Here is a 21,920-nt window from a genome sequence, read left to right on the forward strand (position 1 = left end):
GATGGGGGTGACTGAGCTGCCTGTAAGATGCCGATGCAGCGAGGGGTCCTGATGGAGGTGACTGAGCTGCCTGTAAGATGCCGATGCAGCGAGGGGTCCTGATGGGGGTGACTGAGCTGCCTGTAAGATGCCGGAGCAGCGAGGGGTCCTGATGGGGGTGACTGAGCTGCCTGTAAGATGCCGGAGCAGCGAGGGGTCCTGATGGGTGACTGAGCTGCCTGTAAGATGCCGGAGCAGCGAGGGGTCCTGATGGGTGACTGAGCTGCCTGTAAGATGCCGGAGCAGCGAGGGGTCCTGATGGGTGACTGAGCTGCCTGTAAGATGCCGGAGCAGCGAGGGGTCCTGATGGGTGACTGAGCTGCCTGTAAGATGCCGGAGCAGCGAGGGGTCCTGATGGGTGACTGAGCTGCCTGTAAGATGCCGGAGCAGCGAGGGGTCTTGAGAAAGCGCTGTGGGCACCGGACCCCCTGGTGGCACAGACCTCCCCAGGGCTCCTCTATTGGAGGGACAGTCCCTCTTTTCTCCTTGTATAAAGTGTCTGCTTCCTCTCTGTATATTACAGCCGTCCTTCTACATTATTTCATTATTTCATGCAATTTGGATTTTAGACATTTCTATATTCAGATAATTATTGTGCGCTAAGAAAACTATTAAAGTGTAGGAATGTACAGGAAAAATGGACTCTCACACAAGGAACCATAAGTGTCCCTCTTTGACCGTCCAAAAAGTTGGGAGGTATGATGGTACAGTCCGGTAGTGATCCTCGTGGTTCGGTCGTGATCCTCACGGTACAGTCCTGTGGTGACCCTCGTGGTACAGTATGGTAGTGACCCTTGTGGTACAGTCCTGTGGTGACCCTCGTGGTACAGTATGGTAGTGACCCTCGGGGTACAGTCCTGTGGTGACCCTCGTGGTACAATCCAGTAGTGATCCTCGTGGTACAGTCCTGTGGTGACCCTCGTGGTACAGTCCAGTAGTGACCCTCGTGGTACAGGCCGGTAGTGATCCTCACGGTACAGTCCTGTGGTGATCCTTGTGGTACAGTATGGTAGTGACCCTCGTGGTACAGTCCTGTGGTGATCCTCGTGGTACAGTCCTGTGGTGATCCTCGTGGTACAGTCTGGTATAATGGGTTGACTACTAATGTATTAGAGAATAGTATTTCTGTCTTTGCACCTGACTCTGCACCTCTCGCCCAAAATGACTGTCGCAGGTAGTGAATGACATCCATTTAGGAGTGGGTGATTTCCATCAGGAATCTGTCTCCTGTTTTGTGCTGGAGGGTCTGCCTGCTCCGATGGTGTTGGGCCTACCATGGTTAAGCAAACATAACCCGACCATCGATTGGCAAGCGAGACATTTTCTCGAGTGGAGTGATTTTTGCACGGACAACTGTCTTAATGCATCATTCTCTATGGTGACCACTAAAACCGTTCCCTCGTTCATTTCAGAATTTTCTGCTGTTTTCTCTGTGGTAATCAGGAGTTGTCTCCACACCGGGAGTATGACTGTCCCGTCAATCTTATTCCCGGAGCTAAATTGCCCAAATCTCGGTTGTATAATCTTTCGGAACCCAAAAGAAAGGCTATGCGAGAGTATATGACCGAGAGTTTGGCAAAGGGATATTAGACCATCCAAATCCCCAGTGGCTGCTGGATTTTTCTTTGTAAAGAAAAAGGATGGTACCCTGAGACCATGTCTGGACTTCCGTGAGCTCAATCGTATTACCGTCCGTGATCCTTACCCCTTCCATTGATTCCGGATTTGTTTAGTCAGATTGTCGGTGCCAAGGTGTTCTCTAAGTTGGATCTGAGGGGGGCATATAATCTGGTAAGGATCAAGGAGGGGGATGAGTGGAAGATGGCATTTAATACCCCTGAGGGTCATTTTGAAGTCCTGGTCATACTCTTTGGGTTAACCAATGCTCCTGCGGTTATTCAACACTTTGTCAATGACATCTTTCATCATCTGGTGGGGAGGTTTGTCGTTGTATACCTTGATGACATACTCATTTATTCGCCTAATATGGAGGCTCATCAGGATCATGTGAGACAGGTGTTACAGATCCTAAGAGAGAATAAGTTGTAGGCGAAGATGGAAAAGTATGTATTTGCTGTACAGGAAGTGCAATTTCTGGGTTACCTGCTCTCATCCTCAGGTTTTCGTCTGGATCCCGAGAAGGTCCGTGCCGTGTTGGACTGGGATCGACCCGAAAATCTGAAAGCGGTTATGCGGTTTTTATTTACCAACTACTACCGTAAATTTATCTTGAACTATTCATCGGTGGTTAAACCTTTAACAGACATGACTAGGAAGGGTGCTGATATTTCTGTCTGGTCTGATGCGGCATTACAGGCCTTTTCTGCTGTGAAGGAATGTGTTGCTTCGGCCCCTATTCTGATGCAACCGGACGTGTCCCAGCCATTTATTGTAGAAGTTGACGCGTCAGAGGTTGGGGTGGGAGCAGTTTTGTCGCAAGGTCCTTCACCCAGTAAATGGCTCCCATGTGCATTTTTCTCTAAAAAACTTTCGACTGCTGAAAGGAATTATGATGTGGGGAATAGGGAATTGCTGGCCATTAAGTTGGCGTTCGAGGAATGGCGGCATTGGTTGGAAGGAGCAATTCATCCTATTACGGATCACAAGAATCTGGCCTACTTGGAGTCGGCTAAGGCAGCGACTGAACCCAAGGCAGGCCAGATGGTCATTGTTTTTCATCAGATTTAACTTCATCGTCACTTACCGCCCTGGGGTTAAGAACGTTGTGGGGGATGCTTGTGGGGCATACGGATTCCAGATCACTATAAAATAACTTTATTATGAAAATCTAAAAACAGTACTTGGGGGAGGGGTCACTAATCTGCAGACAAAAGATTACATCCACTGGAGGGGAGATGTTGTGCCCAAATATCTCTGGGGTAGACACCGGAGACCGCAGATGTCATAGATCGACTCTCAGGTTACTGCTCCCCAAAGGCTTAGACCAGTGAAGTACCTGGGGGGGGGGGGGGGGGGGTGATTACAACCCCTATATTCAGGAATCACAGCCTGAAAGAAAGTGCCGCTGGGTGCAAAAAGTGGGGCTAAAGCAAGTGAGCAAAGCCCCTATTACCAGCGCCCAGTGCGCCAGCTACAATGAGGCCATAAGCCAAATAAAGCCTCAATCCCCCTCCACTACCCGGCACTGGAACCGGTCACCTTCACTAACAGGCGTCATACTCGAGGCCTTCTTCATGGAGAGTCATCAGGAGTACCCAGCGCTGAAGGTATCAACAAGGGCTGCCACACTAGTGGTGAACACGGGGAGGGGCTACAGCGAGACACCGCCATTCGCCATGCAGAAGGCCGTCACCGCGCTGTGAGATTACCGCTGTGCCCCAGAATGATAGGGTATAAGCGCAGGCTTTGTAGAAGGCACATTTTACAGGGACAAAAGGGGAGGATGGATATCAGGGAGAAAAACGGCATACAGGGGAAGATGAAAGAGGGAGTAGAAACTCCGAAAACCCTCTATTTCATATACAGCCGCCACGTATATAAAAACTAGATGCGTGGCTCATGTGTTAGGCGGTATTCCCCACATACAACCCCTCACCTTAATAAGGGGGAGGGGACGATGACACATTTTAGACCAACTCAAAATTCATTAAAAAAACAGGCAAAAGAGATAGGTTCGTTCAAACCATATGGTCGGATCGTATTCAGGCGGAAAGTCCTCTGAGCCTCCTGAAGAATCCAACGGCGAGGGTCTGATTACCTCAACCCCCTGAAATTGGCTTGAACGAATATCCCCTAAACGCTGTGTACAAATAAGATGTGCCACGGGGGGGGTCTGCCTGTTTCCTGATGTCGGTGAGGGGCTCGCCTATTCGCCGGCGAAATTGACGGGTGGTTTTACCCACATGTTGTGATCCACAAACACACGTTGCTAGGTATACCATACCTGTAGTCCTACAATTAATAAAAGATCCAATCGTGTAGGATTTTGATGTAGAGGTTCTGGTAAAAACCCGGCCTGTCTTATAGTCACATGCTATACCGCCACTACAACGAAGTCACCAGCCATGTACTAGGACGTGTAGGTTGAAAAAAGCTGTGAACAAGACAGTCTTTTAAGTTGCGGCCCCTACGGAAAGTGACTGCTGGCACACTGCCCACTAGATGCCCTAATATCCATCTGGAGAATACCCCAGTGTTTATGTAGGATGTCTAAAATGGGCCCATTGGCAGCGTCAAATGTTGCAACCAACCGGATTTGATCCTCATTCTCATCCTTCTGTTTGGGGACCAAAAGTGACTCAAGTGTGCATGAAATGGTGTGTTGAGAGGCCGAGGATACAATTTTTTGGGGTACCCCCTACACAGGAAACGGGACTGAAGTTCATTTGCCTTATCTGAAAATTCAAAAGAGAAGAGAAGTTGCGGTGAACCCGCAGGAACTGCCCCTTGGGTATAGGTGGTAACAACTGCAATGGAGAAAGCTGCTTGTTTACGAAAGAGGTCCGTGTGGATTTTACCATCACGATCTTTGGTAATAGTGAGGTCTAGGAAGGTAATGCACACAGGATCTATTTCAGAAGTGAAAAAAGCCCACATTTGTTGATATTAAGGGCCTTCACGAAATGAGTAAAATCCTGCTGCGTACTATTCCAGAAGATGATCACGTCCTCTATATAGCTCAGCCATAATGTGATATATGGAAACCAGGCTGCAAGATCATCGCCAAAGACAACGGTCCTCCCCCACCAGCCCAAGTACAGGTTAGCGTATGATGGCGAACATGGACTGCCCATGGCCACGCCCCTGAGCGGTAAAAACGTCCATTAAAGAGGAACACGTTATGGTGAAGTATAAAATCCAACAGACAGATGATGAACTGGTTATGACATGAGAACTCATTCCCTCGCTCCCGAAGGAAAAATTGGATGGCATCAAGGGCCTCCTGATGGGGATAGAGCTATAGAGGGCCTCTACGTCCAGGCTAGCGAGAAGAGTATGCTCCATGACGTAGAGGCCGTCCAGCTTGTTTGCAATCTCCATCGAATCCCTGACATACGAGGGAAGAGACACCACAAAAGGTCTCAGAATAATATCAACATAGTTGCTAATGTGACCAGTGAGACTGTTTGTACCAGATGCAGTGGGCCTGCCTTTCAAAGGTTGTAGCCCTTTGTGAACCTTTGGCGGGCTATAAAAACAAGCCACCTGAGGGCGAGAAGATAATAATGCCTGAAATTCCGTCTTGCTGATGAGATTTGATGTCAAGGCGGATGTCAGGATAGTTCTCAACTCCTCTGAGTGCTTCGCAGTGGGATTGCTGGAAGTATGTCATAACCGTCTCTATCACGTGAAATATTTAGGCACATATTAAGATATTGCTCGTGTCCTAACACAACTACACTGCTCAAAAAAATAAAGGGAACACAAAAATAACACATCCTAGATCTGAATTAATTAAATATTCTTCTGAAATACTTTGTTCTTTACATAGTTGAATGTGCTGACAACAAAATCACACGAAAATAAAAAAATGGAAATCACATTTTTCAACCCATGGAGGTCTGGATTTGGAGTCACACTCAAAATTAAAGTGGAAAAACACACTACAGGCTGATCCAACTTTGATGTAATGTCCTTAAAACAAGTCAAAATGAGGCTCAGTAGTGTGTGTGGCCTCCACGTGCCTGTATGACCTCCCTACAATGCCTGTGCATGCTCCTGATGAGGTGGCGGACGGTCTCCTGAGGGATCTCCTCCCAGACCTGGACTAAAGCATCTGCCAACTCCTGGACAGTCTGTGGTGCAACGTAACGTTGGTGGATAGAGCGAGACATGATGTCCCAGATGTGCTCAATTGGATTCAGGTCTGGGGAACGGGCGGGCCAGTCCATAGCATCAATGCCTTCGTCTTGCAGGAACTGCTGACACACTCCAGCCACATGAGGTCTAGCATTGTCTTGCATTAGGATGAACCCAGGGCCAACCGCACCAGCATATGGTCTCACAAGGGGTCTGAGGATCTCATCTCGGTACCTAATGGCAGTCAGGCTACCTCTGGTGATGCACATGGAGGGCTGTGCGGCCCTATAAAGAAATGCCACCCCACACCATTACTGACCCAATGCCAAACCGGTCATGCTGGAGGATGTTGCAGGCAGCAGAACGTTCTCCACTGCGTCTCCAGACTCTGTCACGTCTGTCACATGTGCTCAGTGTGAACCTGCTTTCATCTGTGAAGAGCACAGGGCGCCAGTGGCGAATTTGCCAATCTTGGTGTTCTCTGGCAAATGCCAAACGTCCTGCACGGTGTTGGGCTGTAAGCACAACCCCCACCTGTGGACGTCGGGCCCTCATATCACCCTCATGGAGTCTGTTTCTGACTGTTTGAGCAGACACATGCACATTTGTGGCCTGCTGGAGGTCATTTTGCAGGGCTCTGGCAGTGTTCCTCCTGTTCCTCCTTGCACAAAGGCGGAGGTAGCGGTCCTGCCGCTTGCCCTCCTACGGCCTCCTCCACGTCTCCTGATGTACTGGCCTGTCTCCTGGTAGCGCCTTCATGCTCTGGACACTACGCTGACAGACACAGCAAACCTCCTTGCCACAGCTTGCATTGATGTGCCATCCTGGATAAGCTGCACTACCTGAGCCACTTGTGTGGGTTGTAGACTCCGTCTCATGCTACCACTAGAGTGAAAGCACCGCCAGCATTCAAAAGTGACCAAAACATCAGCCAGGAAGCATAGGAACTGAGAATTGGTCTGTGGTCACCACCTGCAGAACCACTCCTTTATTGGGGGTGTCTTGCTAATTGCCTATAATTTCCACCTGTTGTCTATCCCATTTGCACAACAGCATGTGAAATTGATTGTCGCTCAGTGTTGCTTCCTAAGTGGACAGTTTGATTTCACAGAAGTGCGATTGACTTGGAGTTACATTGTGTTGTTTAAGTGTTCCCTTTATTTTTTTGAGCAGTGTATATAGCCCCCTTTGTCAGCCATTTTGATGACAATGGAGAAGTCTTTCTCTAATGTTAATAAACCATTTAATTAATCACTGGTTAAGTTACTGTTACCATATTTACGAACCTCCAACTGTTTGAGTTCATCAGTAACAACTTTTAAAAATACGTCCATCGGGGTAGTATCGCCAACCGGCGGGTTCAATTGGGAACGCTTTTTGAGAGTGGTAAAGGGGCCCTCACCCGGGACCCGCTCGTTCTCCTGCAACAGGTCAACCAGATTTCTCACATCCGCCAGATCAGAAACGTCAATACCCAATTCAGCGCATCGACGTCTGTCATGGCTAGAAAATAACTTTCACCATTTTAGCTTTCTGGTAAAAAGGCTCAAGTCTTTCACCCATCCAAATAAATCAAAGGAATGGTTGGGGACAAATGATAATCCTTTTTTAAGGACACTGAGTTCTGCCTCTGTGAGTTCCCTATCCGATAAATTGATGATCTTCAGATCATCCGAACCAGACGATGAGGGGGCGTTGGGGCACATAGTTACTGCTCCTTCCGCTCCCTCAGCAGGTAGTTCGAGATAGGGAGACCCTGTCCTAAAAAACTGCCCCTATTCTGAGCACCTCTACCCCTAGTACCCCTGCCCCTAAATGAGGGCCTTGGGTACTGTGGGTAAGAAGTCACCTCAGGGTCGGATTTGCCCTCAGAAGACGAGGGCTCTGTTTCACCCTCTAGAATCTGGCTTGGGATTATAATAAAAAAGTCGAACCCTCTCTAAAATCAATTGTATCCGGCAGGTACGGAGAGAGCTTTCTTTCTTTGAGCTGTGCAGTAAATCTCTGGACTGTCTGCTCCAGGGCCTGTTCTTGACAAAATCTGCTTGGTTGGAGAACTTTTTAACATCATCCCTTTGTTCCTGCAGAGCTATAGTGCTCTTTTCAAAAAGGGGTTTTTCCCCTCCAATAAAAGACACATGAGACGCAGAGAAGATGCGATTGATTCAGTCTCCCATTTTTTAATAAACTCAGGGAGAGAGTGGGATTCTCAGGCCTCTGGGCACAATCTTATTTTTCAAATAGATTTCCAGTCTGGATCTCCCACCAACCCCTGACATCATCCTTATATATACGCGTAAGGTTTTTAAATGAGCTCTTAACAAGCGTTGCCTCTAATGCCACCAGATGTAAGGCAGCCACTGATTTAGATGCTCTCTCCCTAAGGAGAGTCAGTTCCCCCCTTGCTCGGACAAAGGCCTCCTACCCAGTCAAGCCAGTCCTCTCTGCTCTGCACTGATGAGGGGCAATCACCCCGAAACAGCTGTCTGCAGATGAGATGCTGGCTTACTTAAAAGTCATGTCTCAAGGCTTATTTTAAGAGCTAAATATTGACTTATAGGACAGCTGCCTGACATCTGGTGGCATTAGAGGCGGAGCTTGTTAAGAGCTCATTTGCATTTCTTCCCTCCCAGGTTTTTAAATGCCCTGTGATGGAAATAGTAGTATTGGGTAATTGAGCCTCCGAAAAAACAACTTGGCCTCATTATCCCACTGATCCCTATTAATGCCACCTGAAAGGAAGCCTGCCATACTAATAAGGTAATGGTTCAACAAAAAAATTAAATAAAATCAGTGTTGATAGGGTTAATGACCACTTCCCTTTTCTCAGCTGTTGCTCAGTGGTCATCACTTCTACCCTTTATAGTCTTACCCCCCCCCCCCCCCCCTTCTGACTATGTGGTTGATGGCTTAATTTGGGTTTGGCTGAGCTGGTGTGAGGTCGTCTCTGGTGTTCCTGTTGTTCCATCTCTACAGAAGTTAAGTGTCGCGTTTGTTTGTATTTGTTATATTCCCTGCTGTTGTATCTGAGACAGAGACTTCCATTCGCCCATCTGGGGAGGAATGGGTTGTCTCTGGTCCTAACCTTATTCCAGGGCCTTATAGGGAAATCAGGGCTTAGGTATCCTGCTTATGAATATTCCTACCTTCAAGGTCTATTCATATTGATAGGTAGTCAGGGCCCAGATCAGGGTTGTCTAAGAGGTGACCTGTTCCTTCTCTAGTTTCCAGGCCCAGTTACTGTTCCCCTTCCCTCCTATGTTCAGTGTGGAGTTTCCCCCCCACACTGATCGTGACAGGCGCCTGATCCCAGAATGGACCGACATCAATAATGGAAACATGCTGGAGCTCCAAAAAATCGGGTAATTAGCGGTCTGAAAAAATGGCGAGTTCCAGTTTGTTGCGTATTTTATGTTGTGTCACAAGTTGTATGTTCTCTGTGAGATCGCTGATCCGTGCGGAGCCAATAAGATGAGATGAAGAACACGATCCGTGTAGCAGGGATATACACGTAACAGTAAAATAAATGTGGTAGAGAGGGTTGTATGGCAGGATTATAGACCACGTATTGCAGGGCCACGAAGAAACAATGATTGTAGGTAAAAAGCAAGACCAACGAGGCACATGATTGACATAATACGGGGCACATGATGAAGTCATAGTGCAGGTAATACAGCACCATTATACACCGCTTATTGCATTCACATGATTTCCTGACACAAAAAGTACCGACATGATATCTGGGGGCGCATAGCTTCATTACTAGTAATCCGGAGACAGTGGAATGGGATACATCGGAATACCGCAGGCGCAACGATACGGAATAATTCTGCTTAGTTGTCAGTTAATATTCCATGTGGAGAATGCCACTATCATTAGGGGTATAGGGCCCCACCATGTGTATAGGAGTAATATACCAGGACATGGGTGTCGGTGGGTGGTCCCATTACATGCTGGGATAGCTGCAGACCATTAGAGTCCGGCGGTGGTGGAGGGTGGAGCATATTTAGAAGTACCTAGAGTAGTGGTAGTGTGAGACCTCAGGTGTACGAGAGATATCCAAGTAACGACTACTGGATTGGTGCAGTCACAGGGTACGGTAGGGTGGATGTAGGATAGAGGGGGCAGCACTCGTGGTGTCCATTACCTCATCCCATGCTCGGCCATGTGTTACTATGGTGTGCATTGTGCCCTGTGGGTAATAAGCCAATCTGAGGCCGAACTGGAATACTGTTCAATAAGGCCGCATATGATAGGCTGTGGCGTCTGGGATGCCGGAGCGCATGGGCATGCACGGTGGGATCGGCACTGTTCAGGCGCCATTTTGGATTCAAGCATGTTGTGCAGGGAATCTTATGTGGCGGCCGAGGTGCGGGGGGAGATGCGCACTAGGGTCAGGTGTGCCCGAGCGCCATCTTAACTATGCTGCACAGATCAAGGGTGTCTACTGCAATAGAGCTGGTACTTGGCGCCCTCTGGCGGGAGGGTAAAAAACAAACAATTATTAGAATGGGCCGGATCCTTCAGAATGACATCACGGTATGGTATCTAAGAGGTTCCTTTTCCCCCTTTGTAGGATGTCACAACCCTCTACTCCACGTGGCCCCAAATTGGCTCTCACTGACGAAAAGATATCCCTCTACTCCACGTGGCCCCAACTTGGCTCTCACTAATGGACAGATATCCCTTTACTCCACGTGGCCCCAACTTGGCTCTCACTAATGGACAGATATCCCTCCACTCCACTTGGCTCTCACTGATGGACAGATATCCTTCTACTCCACGTGGCCCCAATTTGGCTCTCACTGATGGACAGATATCCCTTTACTCCACGTGGCCCCAACTTGGCTTTCACTGACGGACAGATATCCCTCTACTCCACGTGGCCCCAACTTGGCTCTCACTAATGGACAGATATCCCTCCACTCCACTTGGCTCTCACTGATGGACCGATATCCTTCTACTCCACGTGGCCCCAACTTGGCTCTCACTGATGGACAGATATCCCTCTACTCCATGTGGCCCCAACTTGACTCTCACTGACTGACAGATATCCCTCTACTCCACGTGGCCCCAACTTGGTTCTCACTGACTGACAGATATCCCTCTACTCCACGTGGCCTTAACTTGGCTCTCAATGGCGGACAGATATCACTCTACTTGGCTCTCACTGACGGACAGATATCCCTCTACTCCACGTGGCCCCAACTTGGCTCTGACTGACAGACAGATATCCTTCTACTCCACGTGGCCCCAACTTGGCTCTCACTGACTGACAGATATCCCTCTACTCCACGTGGCCCCAACTTGACTCTCACTGACTGACAGATATCCCTCTACTCCGCGTGGCCTTAACTTGGCTCTCAATGGCGGACAGATATCCCTCTACTCGACGTGGCCCCAACTTGGCTCTGACTGACAGACAGATATCCCTCTACTCCACGTGGCCCCAACTTGGCTCTCACTGACTGACAGATATCCCTCTACTCCGCGTGGCCTTAACTTGGCTCTCAATGGCGGACAGATATCCCTCTACTCGACGTGGCCCCAACTTGGCTCTGACTGACAGACAGATATCCCTCTACTCCACGTGGCCCCAACTTGGCTCTCTCTGACGGACAGATATCACTCTACTCCACGTGGCTCCAACTTGGCTCTCTCTGACGGACAGATATCTCTCTACTCCATGTGGCCCCAACTTGGCTCTCACTGACGGACAGATATCCCTTTACTCCACGTGGCCACAACTTGGCTTTCACTGACGGACAGATATCCCTCCACTCCACTTGGCTCTCACTGATGGACAGATATCCTTCTACTCCACGTGGCCCCAACTTGGCTCTCACTGACGGACAGATATCCCTCTACTCCATGTGGCCCCAACTTGACTCTCACTGACTGACAGATATCCCTCTACTCCACGTGGCCCCAACTTGGTTCTCACTGACTGACAGATATCCCTCTACTCCACGTGGCCTTAACTTGGCTCTCAATGGCGGACAGATATCCCTCTACTCTACTTGGCTCTCACTGACGGACAGATATCCCTCTACTCCACGTGGCCCTAACTTGGCTATAGCTGATGGACAGATATCCCTCTACTCGACGTGGCCCCAACTTGGCTCTGACTGACAGACAGATATCCCTCTACTCCACGTGGCCCCAACTTGGCTCTCTCTGACGGACAGATATCTCTCTACTCCATGTGGCCCCAACTTGGCTCTCACTAATGGACAGATATCCCTCCACTCCACTTGGCTCTCACTGAAGGACAGATATCCTTCTACTCCACGTGGCCCCAACTTGGCTCTCACTGACGGACAGATATCCCTTTACTCCACGTGGCCACAACTTGGCTTTCACTGACGGACAGATATCCCTCCACTCCACTTGGCTCTCACTGATGGACAGATATCCTTCTACTCCACGTGGCCCCAACTTGGCTCTCACTGACGGACAGATATCCCTCTACTCCATGTGGCCCCAACTTGACTCTCACTGACTGACAGATATCCCTCTACTCCACGTGGCCCCAACTTGGTTCTCACTGACTGACAGATATCCCTCTACTCCACGTGGCCTTAACTTGGCTCTCAATGGCGGACAGATATCCCTCTACTCTACTTGGCTCTCACTGACGGACAGATATCCCTCTACTCCACGTGGCCCTAACTTGGCTATAGCTGATGGACAGATATCCCTCTACTCCGTGTGGCCTTAACTTGGCTCTCAATGGCGGACAGATATCCCTCTACTCGACGTGGCCCCAACTTGGCTCTCACTGACTGACAGATATCCCTCTACTCCACGTGGCCCCAACTTGGCTCTCACTGACTGACAGATATCCCTCTACTCCACGTGGCCCCAACTTTGCTCTCACTGACTGACAGATATCCCTTCATCTACCTACAACCAGTCTAACATACAAATCTCACATATCCAATTCCTCCTTTGTGTGTCCACATCTCCAGGATGGCCAATCAACCTCATGGTCACAATCTCATTCTGGTTATTTTCGATGTCACCCATTACCATATAGTCGACCTGTTACTCCAGTAATAGCCCTCAGGTAACTATACAATTGTGTAATTACTTTAATACATGAATGACCTCATCATGAAGTAGTAACATAGTAACATAGTAACATAGTACATAAGGCCGAAAAAAGACATTTGTCCATCCAGTTCGGCCTGTCATCCTACAAGTTGATCCAGAGGAAGGCAAAAAAACCCTGTGAGGTAGAAGCCAATTTTCCTCACTTTAGGGGAATAAAAAATTCCTTCCCGACTCCAATCAGGCAATCAGAATAACTCCCTGGATCAACGACCCCTCTCTAGTAGCTATAGCCTGTAATATTATTACACTCCAGAAATACATCCAGGCCCCTCTTGAATTCCTTTATTGTACTCACCATCACCACCTCCTCAGGCAGAGAGTTCCACAGTCTCACTGCTCTTACAGTAAAGAGTCCATAGTCTCACTGCTCTTACAGTAAAGAGTCCATAGTCTCACTGCTCTTACAGTAAAGAGTCCATAGTCTCACTGCTCTTACAGTAAAGAGTCCATAGTCTCACTGCTCTTACAGTAAAGAGTCCATAGTCTCACTGCTCTTACAGTAAAGAGTCCATAGTCTCACTGCTCTTACAGTATAGAGTCCATAGTCTCACTGCTCTTACAGTAAAGAGTCCATAGTCTCACTGCTCTTACAGTAAAGAGTCCATAGTCTCACTGCTCTTACAGTATAGAGTCCATAGTCTCACTGCTCTTACCGTAAAGAGTCCATAGTCTCACTGCTCTTACAGTAAAGAGTCCATAGTCTCACTGCTCTTACAGTAAAGAGTCCATAGTCTCACTGCTCTTACAGTAAAGAGTCCATAGTCTCACTGCTCTTACAGTAAAGAGTCCATAGTCTCACTGCTCTTACAGTAAAGAGTCCATAGTCTCACTGCTCTTACAGTAAAGAGTCTATAGTCTCACTGCTCTTACCGTAAAGAGTCCATAGTCTCACTGCTCTTACAGTAAAGAGTCCATAGTCTCACTGCTCTTACAGTATAGAGTCCATAGTCTCACTGCTCTTACAGTATAGAGTCCATAGTCTCACTGCTCTTACAGTATAGAGTCCATAGTCTCACCGCTCTTACAGTATAGAGTCCATAGTCTCACTGCTCTTACAGTAAAGAGTCCATAGTCTCACTGCTCTTACAGTATATAGCCCATAGTCTCACTGCTCTTACAGTATAGAGTCCATAGTCTCACTGCTCTTACAGTAAAGAGTCCATAGTCTCACTGCTCTTACAGTATAGAGTCCATAGTCTCACTGCTCTTACAGTAAAGAGTCCATAGTCTCACTGCTCTTACAGTATAGAGTCCATAGTCTCACTGCTCTTACAGTAAAGAGTCCATAGTCTCACTGCTCTTACAGTATAGAGTCCATAGTCTCACTGCTCTTACAGTAAAGAGTCCATAGTCTCACTGCTCTTACCGTAAAGAGTCCATAGTCTCACTGCTCTTACAGTAAAGAGTCCATAGTCTCACTGCTCTTACAGTATAGAGTCCATAGTCTCACTGCTCTTACAGTAAAGAGTCCATAGTCTCACTGCTCTTACAGTAAAGAGTCCATAGTCTCACTGCTCTTACAGTAAAGAGTCCATAGTCTCACCGCTCTTACAGTATAGAGTCCATAGTCTCACTGCTCTTACAGTAAAGAGTCCATAGTCTCACTGCTCTTACTGTAAAGAGTCCATAGTCTCACTGCTCTTACAGTAAAGAGTCCATAGTCTCACTGCTCTTACAGTATAGAGTCCATAGTCTCACTGCTCTTACAGTAAAGAGTCCATAGTCTCACTGCTCTTACCGTAAAGAACCCTTTTCTATGTTTGTGTACAAACCTTCTTTCCTCCAGACGCAGAGGATGTCCCCTCGTCACAGTCACAGTCCTGGGGATAAATAGATGATGGGAGTGATCTCTGTACTGCCCCCTGATATATTTATACATAGTAATTAGATCTCCCCTCAGTCGTCTTTTTTCTAACGTGAATAACCCTAATTTTGATAATCTTTCAGGGTACTGTAGTTGCCCCATTCCAGTTATTACTTTAGTTGCCCTCCTCTGAACCCTCTCCAGCTCTGCTATGTCTGCCTTGTTTACAGGAGCCCAGAACTGTACACAGTCCTCCATGTGTGGTCTGACCAGTGATTTGTAAAGTGGCAGGACTATGTTTTCATCACGGGCATCTATGCCCCTTTTGATGCAACCCATTATCTTATTGGCCTTGGCAGCAGCTGCCTGACACTGGTCTCTACAGCTTAGTTTGCTGTTTATTAAAATTCCTAGATCCTTTTCCATGTCAGTGTTACCGAGTGTTTTACCATTTAGTATGTACGGGTGACTTGCATTATTCCTTCCCATGTGCATAACCTTACATTTCTCAGTGTTAAACCTCATCTGCCACTTCTCTGCCCAAGCCTCCAATCTATCCAGATCCCTCTGTAGTAGTATACTGTCCTCAGTATATATATATACACATACACACACACTATACCGTCCTCTGTAGTATATATACAGTATACTGTCCTCTGTAGTATATATACAGTATACTGTCCTCTGTAGTATATATACAGTATACTGTCCTCTGTAGTATATATATACAGTATACTGTCCTCTGTAGTATATATATACAGTATACTGTCCTCTGTAGTATATATACAGTATACTGTCCTCTGTAGTATATATATACAGTATACTGTCCTCTGTAGTATATATACAGTATACTGTCCTCTGTAGTATATATATACAGTATACTGTCCTCTGTAGTATATATACAGTATACTGTCCTCAGTATATATATATACACATACACACACACTATACCGTCCTCTGTAGTATATATACAGTATACTGTCCTCTGTAGTATATATACAGTATACTGTCCTCTGTAGTATATATACAGTATACTGTCCTCTGTAGTATATATATACAGTATACTGTCCTCTGTAGTATATATACAGTATACTGTCCTCTTCAGTGTTAATTACTTTACACAGTTTAGTGTCATCTGCGAAAATTGATATTTTACTATGCAAGCCTTCTACAAGATCATTAATAAATATATTGAAGAGAATAGGGCCCAATACTGACCCCTGAGGTACTCCACTAGTGACAGTGACCCCTCCAGTACTGACCTCTGTGGTACCCCACTAGTGACAGTGACCCCTCCAATACGGACCCCTGAGGTACCCCACTAGTGACAGTGGCCCCTCCAGTACTGACCCCTGAGGTACTCCACTAGTGACAGTGACCCCTCCAGTACTGACCCCTGTGGTACCCCACTAGTGACAGTGACCCCTCCAGTACTGACCCCTGAGGTACCCCACTAGTGACAGTGACCCCTCCAGTACTGACCCCTGAGGTACCCCACTAGTGACAGTGACCCAATCTGAATGTGTACCGTTAATAACCACCCTCTGTTTTCTATCCCTCAGCCAGTTACTTACCCACTTACAGACGTTTTCTCCCAGTCCGAGCATTCTCATTTTATATACTAACCTTTTATGAGGTACAGTGTCAAATGCTTTGGAGAAGTCCAGATATACGACATCCATTGATTCGCCGCTGTCAAGTCTAGAACTTACCTCCTCATAGAAACTGATTAAATTAGTTTGACATGATCGATCCCTCATGAAGCCATGCTGATATGGCGGTATTTGCTTATTTCCCATAAGATGCTCTAAGATAGCATCTCTCAGAAAACCTTCAAACAGTTTACCCACAACAGATGTTAAACTTACCGGCCTATAGTTTCCAGGCTCTGTTTTTGGACCCTTTTTGAATATTGGCACCACATTTGCCATGCGCCAATCCTGTGGGACATTCCCTGTCAGTACAGAGTCTGCAAATATCAGAAATAAGGGTCTAGCTATGACATTACTTAATTCCCTTAGGATACGGGGGTGTATGCCATCTGGTCCTGGCGATTTGTCTATTTTGATTTTTTTAAGTCGCTGTTGTACTTCTTCCTGGGTCAGACAGGACACTTTTAATGGGGAATTTATTTTTGCATTCTGCATGTCATCTGACAGTTTATTTTCCTCAGTGAATATATTGGAGAAAAAAATATTTAACAGCTTTGCTTTCTCCTCGTCGCTCTCTGCGACTCCCCCCTCATTACTCTTTAAAGGGCCAACACCTTCAGATTTATACTTTTTAACATTTATATAATTGAAGAACATTTTAGGGTTAGTTTTACTCTGTTTGGCAATTAATCTCTCGGTCTCTAGTTTGGCCGCTTTTATTTGTTTTTTACATGTTCTGTTTTTTTCCTTATAGTTTTTCAGTGCTTCCGTGCTCCCCTCCTGTTTTAGGGTTTTATATGCTTTCTTTTTGTCATTTATTGCTTTCTTTACAGTTCTGTTTATCCACATTGGTTTCTTTTTGTTCCTTAACCTTTTATTCCCATACGGTATGTACCTCTCACAATGAGATTTTAGGATGTTTTTAAAGATATCCCATTTTTTGGCTGTATTTTTATTTTTGAGGACTTTGTCCCAGTTAGTTAGGCCTACGGCCTCTCTTAGTTGGCTAAATTTAGCTTTTTTGAAGTTTGGTATTTTTGTTTCTCCCTGTAGAAACGCTCTTTTGAATGATAATTGGAAGGTTATTACTTTATGGTCACTATTTCCCAGGTGTCCCCCAACCTGCACGTCTGTTGTTCTGTCAGGTCTATTGGTTAATATTAAGTCCAGTATGGCCGTCCCTCTAGTCGGGTCCTGGACCAGTTGGGAGAGATAATTGTCTTTGGTTATTGCCAAGAATCTGTTTCCTTTATGAGATATACAAGTCTCAGTTTCCCAGTCTATATCTGGGTAGTTGAAGTCCCCCATAATAACCTCCTCATTATGATTTGCCGCCTTGTCTATCTCGTTTAGTAGTAGATTTTCTGTGGACTCTGGTATATTCGGTGGTTTATAGTAAACTCCTATTAGTAATTTATTGTTGTTTTTAGCTCCATGTATCTCTACCCACAGTGACTCCACATGTTCATGTCCCTCACTTATATCTTCTCGGACTGTGGGCTTTAGACAAGATTTTACATAAAGGCAGACCCCTCCACCTCTCCGGTTTTGACGATCCTTTCTGAACAGACTGTAACCTTGTACATTAACTGCCCAGTCATAGCTATCATCCAGCCATGTCTCAGTTATTCCCACTATGTCATAGTCCTCCTCACACATCACTAATTCCAGTTCACCAGTTTTATTAGTCAGACTTCTGGCATTAGTATACATACATATGAGAGGTTTATGTATATTTTTTACCCTACACCTTTCCTTCTGAACTGTTCTTGTCCCTCCTTCCATTTCTCCCCCAGTCCCACTACCTTGCCCCCGGTCTCTATCTGCACTATCTTCCCCTTCTATAGTGTAATTACCCTCCCCCCCAGTCCCCAGTTTAAACACTCCTCCAACCTTCTAGCCGTCTTCTTCCCCAACACAGCTGCCCCTTCCCCATTGAGGTGCAGCCCGTCCCTACGATAGAGCCTGTAGCCGATAGAGAAGTCGCCCAGTTCTCCAGGAACCCAAACCCCTCCATCCTACACCAGTTCTTGAGCCACTTGTTAATTTCCCTAATCTCCCGCTGCCTTTCTTGTGTGGCCCGTGGTACCGGTAGTATTTCGGAAAATACTACCTTTGAGGTCCTTGCCCTAAGCTTTTGCCCTAAATCCCTGAAATCATTTTTAAGGACTCTCCACCTACCCCTAACTTTGTCATTGGTTCCGATATGGACCATGACCGCTGGATCTTCTCCAGCCCCTCCCAGTAATCTGTCAACCCGATCCGCGATATGTCGAACTCTAGCGCCAGGAAGACAGCACACTGTTCGGCGATCACGGTCTTTGTGACAGATTTCCCTATCTGTTCCCCTAATAATTGAGTCTCCCACTACCAGCACCTGTCTGGCCTGCCCTGCTCTCCTGGTCCCCTGCTTACTGGAGCTGACATTCCCCTGACTGGCAGAGGAAGTGTCCGGCTGCGGCAGTGCCGTCCCTGGACTGACATCCCCCTCATCTGCCAAACGTGCAAACTTGTTGGGGTGTGTCAGATCAGGGCTAGCCTCCCTGGCACTCTTCCCTCTACCCCGCTTTCTAAATGTTACCCAGCTAGCTACCTCACTTTCCTCAGCCTCCTCTCTGTCACCCTCTCCCTCATCTACCCCAAAGAGTGCTTGCTCGGTGAGAAGCAAACTTTTTTGCAAATTGTCAATGCCTCTCAGTGTTGCAACTTGCCCATTTAGAGACTCGATTAGCGATTCCAAACGGGTAATTTGCTCACATCTTGAACAAAGAAATTCACCCTGGAACGGCTGTTCCAGGACTGCATACATCATGCAAGATGTGCACTGGACTGCGTTGTCAATTGTGCAACACATACTAAATGGGGATTACACCACAAAAGCAAAAAATACAATACAATGTAGTAATAAGATACAGGCTAATTGCAGTCCCCCACTGAAGTCCCTGAATCTAAAGTCACACACTTACACAACCACACTTAATCAACCACGCGTCGCGGTCAAACTCACGTTATATATCTGCTTATATTAATATAAATGCAGCTCACTGCACCAGCCTGGTTTGCTTCCCCTCTGGAATCAAAAAGGCTGTGCTGTTCTTACTGCTGAGTTTTTAAAGTCTCCTAATTAGACAGCCACACCCTAATTAAACAGCCACACCCTAATTGCTCACCTGTGCAACCCCTGGAGAAAGAAAAAAAAAAAAAGTGTTATCACAGCACAAAATACAGTCAAACACAGCCACTTATCAATGTCCACAAATAATTTAGCTCTCAGATACTCCCTGAGAGTAGAATACTAAGTACGGCCCATACTAATCATTGTTTGTTTTTTACCCTCCCGCCAGAGGGCGCCAAGTACCAGCTAAATTGCAGTAGACACCCTTGATCTGTGCAGCATAGTTAAGATGGCGCTCGGGCACACCTGACCCTAGTGCGCATCTCCCCCCGCACCTCGGCCGCCACATACGATTCCCTGCACAACATGCTTGAATCCAAAATGGCGCCTGAACAGTGCCGATCCCACCGTGCATGCCCATTCCAGTTCGGCCTCAGATTGGCTTATTACCCACAGGGCACAATGCACACCATAGTAACACATGGCCGAGCATGGGATGAGGTAATGGACACCCCGAGTGCTGCCCCCTCTATCCTACATCCACCCTACCGTACCCTGTGACTGCACCAATCCAGTAGTCGTTACTTGGATATCTCTCGTACACCTGAGGTCTCACACTACCACTACTCTGGGTACTTCTAAATATGCTCCACCCTCCACCACCGCCGGACTCTAATGGTCTGCAGCTATCCCAGCATGTAATGGGACCACCCACCGACACCCATGTCCTGGTATATTACTCCTATACACATGGTGGGGCCCTATACCCCTAATGATAGTGGCATTCTCCACATGGAATATTAACTGACAACTAAGCAGAATTATTCCGTATCGTCGTGCCTGCGGTATTCCGATGTATCCCATTCCACTGTCTCCGGATTACTAGTAATGAAGCTATGCGCCCCCAGATATCATGTCGGTACTTTTTGTGTCAGGAAATCATGTGAATGCAATAAGCGGTGTATAATGGTGCTGTATTACCTGCACTATGACTTCATCATGTGCCCCGTATTATGTCAATCATGTGCCTCGTTGGTCTTGCTTTTTACCTACAATCATTGTTTCTTCGTGGCCCTGCAATACGTGGTCTATAATCCTGCCATACAACCCTCTCTACCACATTTATTTTACTGTTACGTGTATATCCCTGCTACACGGATCGTGTTCTTCATCTCATCTTATTGGCTCCGCACGGATCAGCGATCTCACAGAGAACATACAACTTGTGACACAACATAAAATACGCAACAAACTGAAACTCGCCATTTTTTCAGACCGCTAATTACCCGATTTTTTGGAGCTCCAGCATGTTTCCATTATTGATGTCGGTCCATTCTGGGATCAGGCGCCTGTCACGATCAGTGTGGGGGGGAAACTCCACACTGAACATAGGAGGGAAGGGGAACAGTAACTGGGCCTGGAAACTAGGGAAGGAACAGGTCACCTCTTAGACAACCCTGATCTGGGCCCTGACTACCTATCAATATGAATAGACCTTGAAGGTAGGAATATTCATAAGCAGGATACCTAAGCCCTGATTTCCCTATAAGGCCCTGGAATAAGGTTAGGACCAGAGACAACCCATTCCTCCCCAGATGGGCGAATGGAAGTCTCTGTCTCAGATACAACAGCAGGGAATATAACAAATACAAACAAACGCGACACTTAACTTCTGTAGAGATGGAACAACAGGAACACCAGAGACGACCTCACACCAGCTCAGCCAAACCCAAATTAAGCTATCAACCGCATAGTCAGAAGGGGGGGGTGGGGTAAGACTATAAAGGGTAGAAGTGATGACCACTGAGCAACAGCTGAGAAAAGGGAAGTGGTCATTAACCATATCAACACTGATTTTATTTAATTTTTTTGTTAACCAGTTACCTTATTAGTATGGCAGGCTTCCTTTCAGGAACAAACTGGAACTCGCCATTTCTTCAGAACATTAATTACACGATTTTTTTTGAGCTCCAGTATGTTACCATAAATTATGTCCGTCTATTCTGGGATCAGGCGCCATGGATGCATTATTTTCTAAAACTGTCTTTTACCTCATATCCATCAGCTTGAAAAAGGGCCCGAAACGTTGCACTGATGAATATTTTGCACTAATTTGTACTTTCTACCACTGGTGTTGAAAACCATTTTAAATTAATTAAATAAAAGAAGCAATCAAATAAATCTAAAAGTACATGAAAGAAGCCCGAGGGCTGGGCCCCAGGTACAGAGGGTATACGATGCGGCACAGACAACGGTTCTTTCCCAGCAGTTGAGCTTACTGAACAATGTAGTGAACAAGAAGCTGAGAATATATAACACAGATTGGTAACAGAGAATAAACCAACAGTAAATGTATCGCTGTCTAACAATAAACCAGTAATTGTGATGTTTTCCCCAAAGTCCATTAAGCAGCCTAGCTGCACTTGTATGTTCC

This window comes from Bufo bufo, chromosome 7, assembly GCF_905171765.1.
Source record: "Bufo bufo chromosome 7, aBufBuf1.1, whole genome shotgun sequence".
Classification (NCBI taxonomy): Eukaryota; Metazoa; Chordata; class Amphibia; order Anura; family Bufonidae; genus Bufo; species Bufo bufo.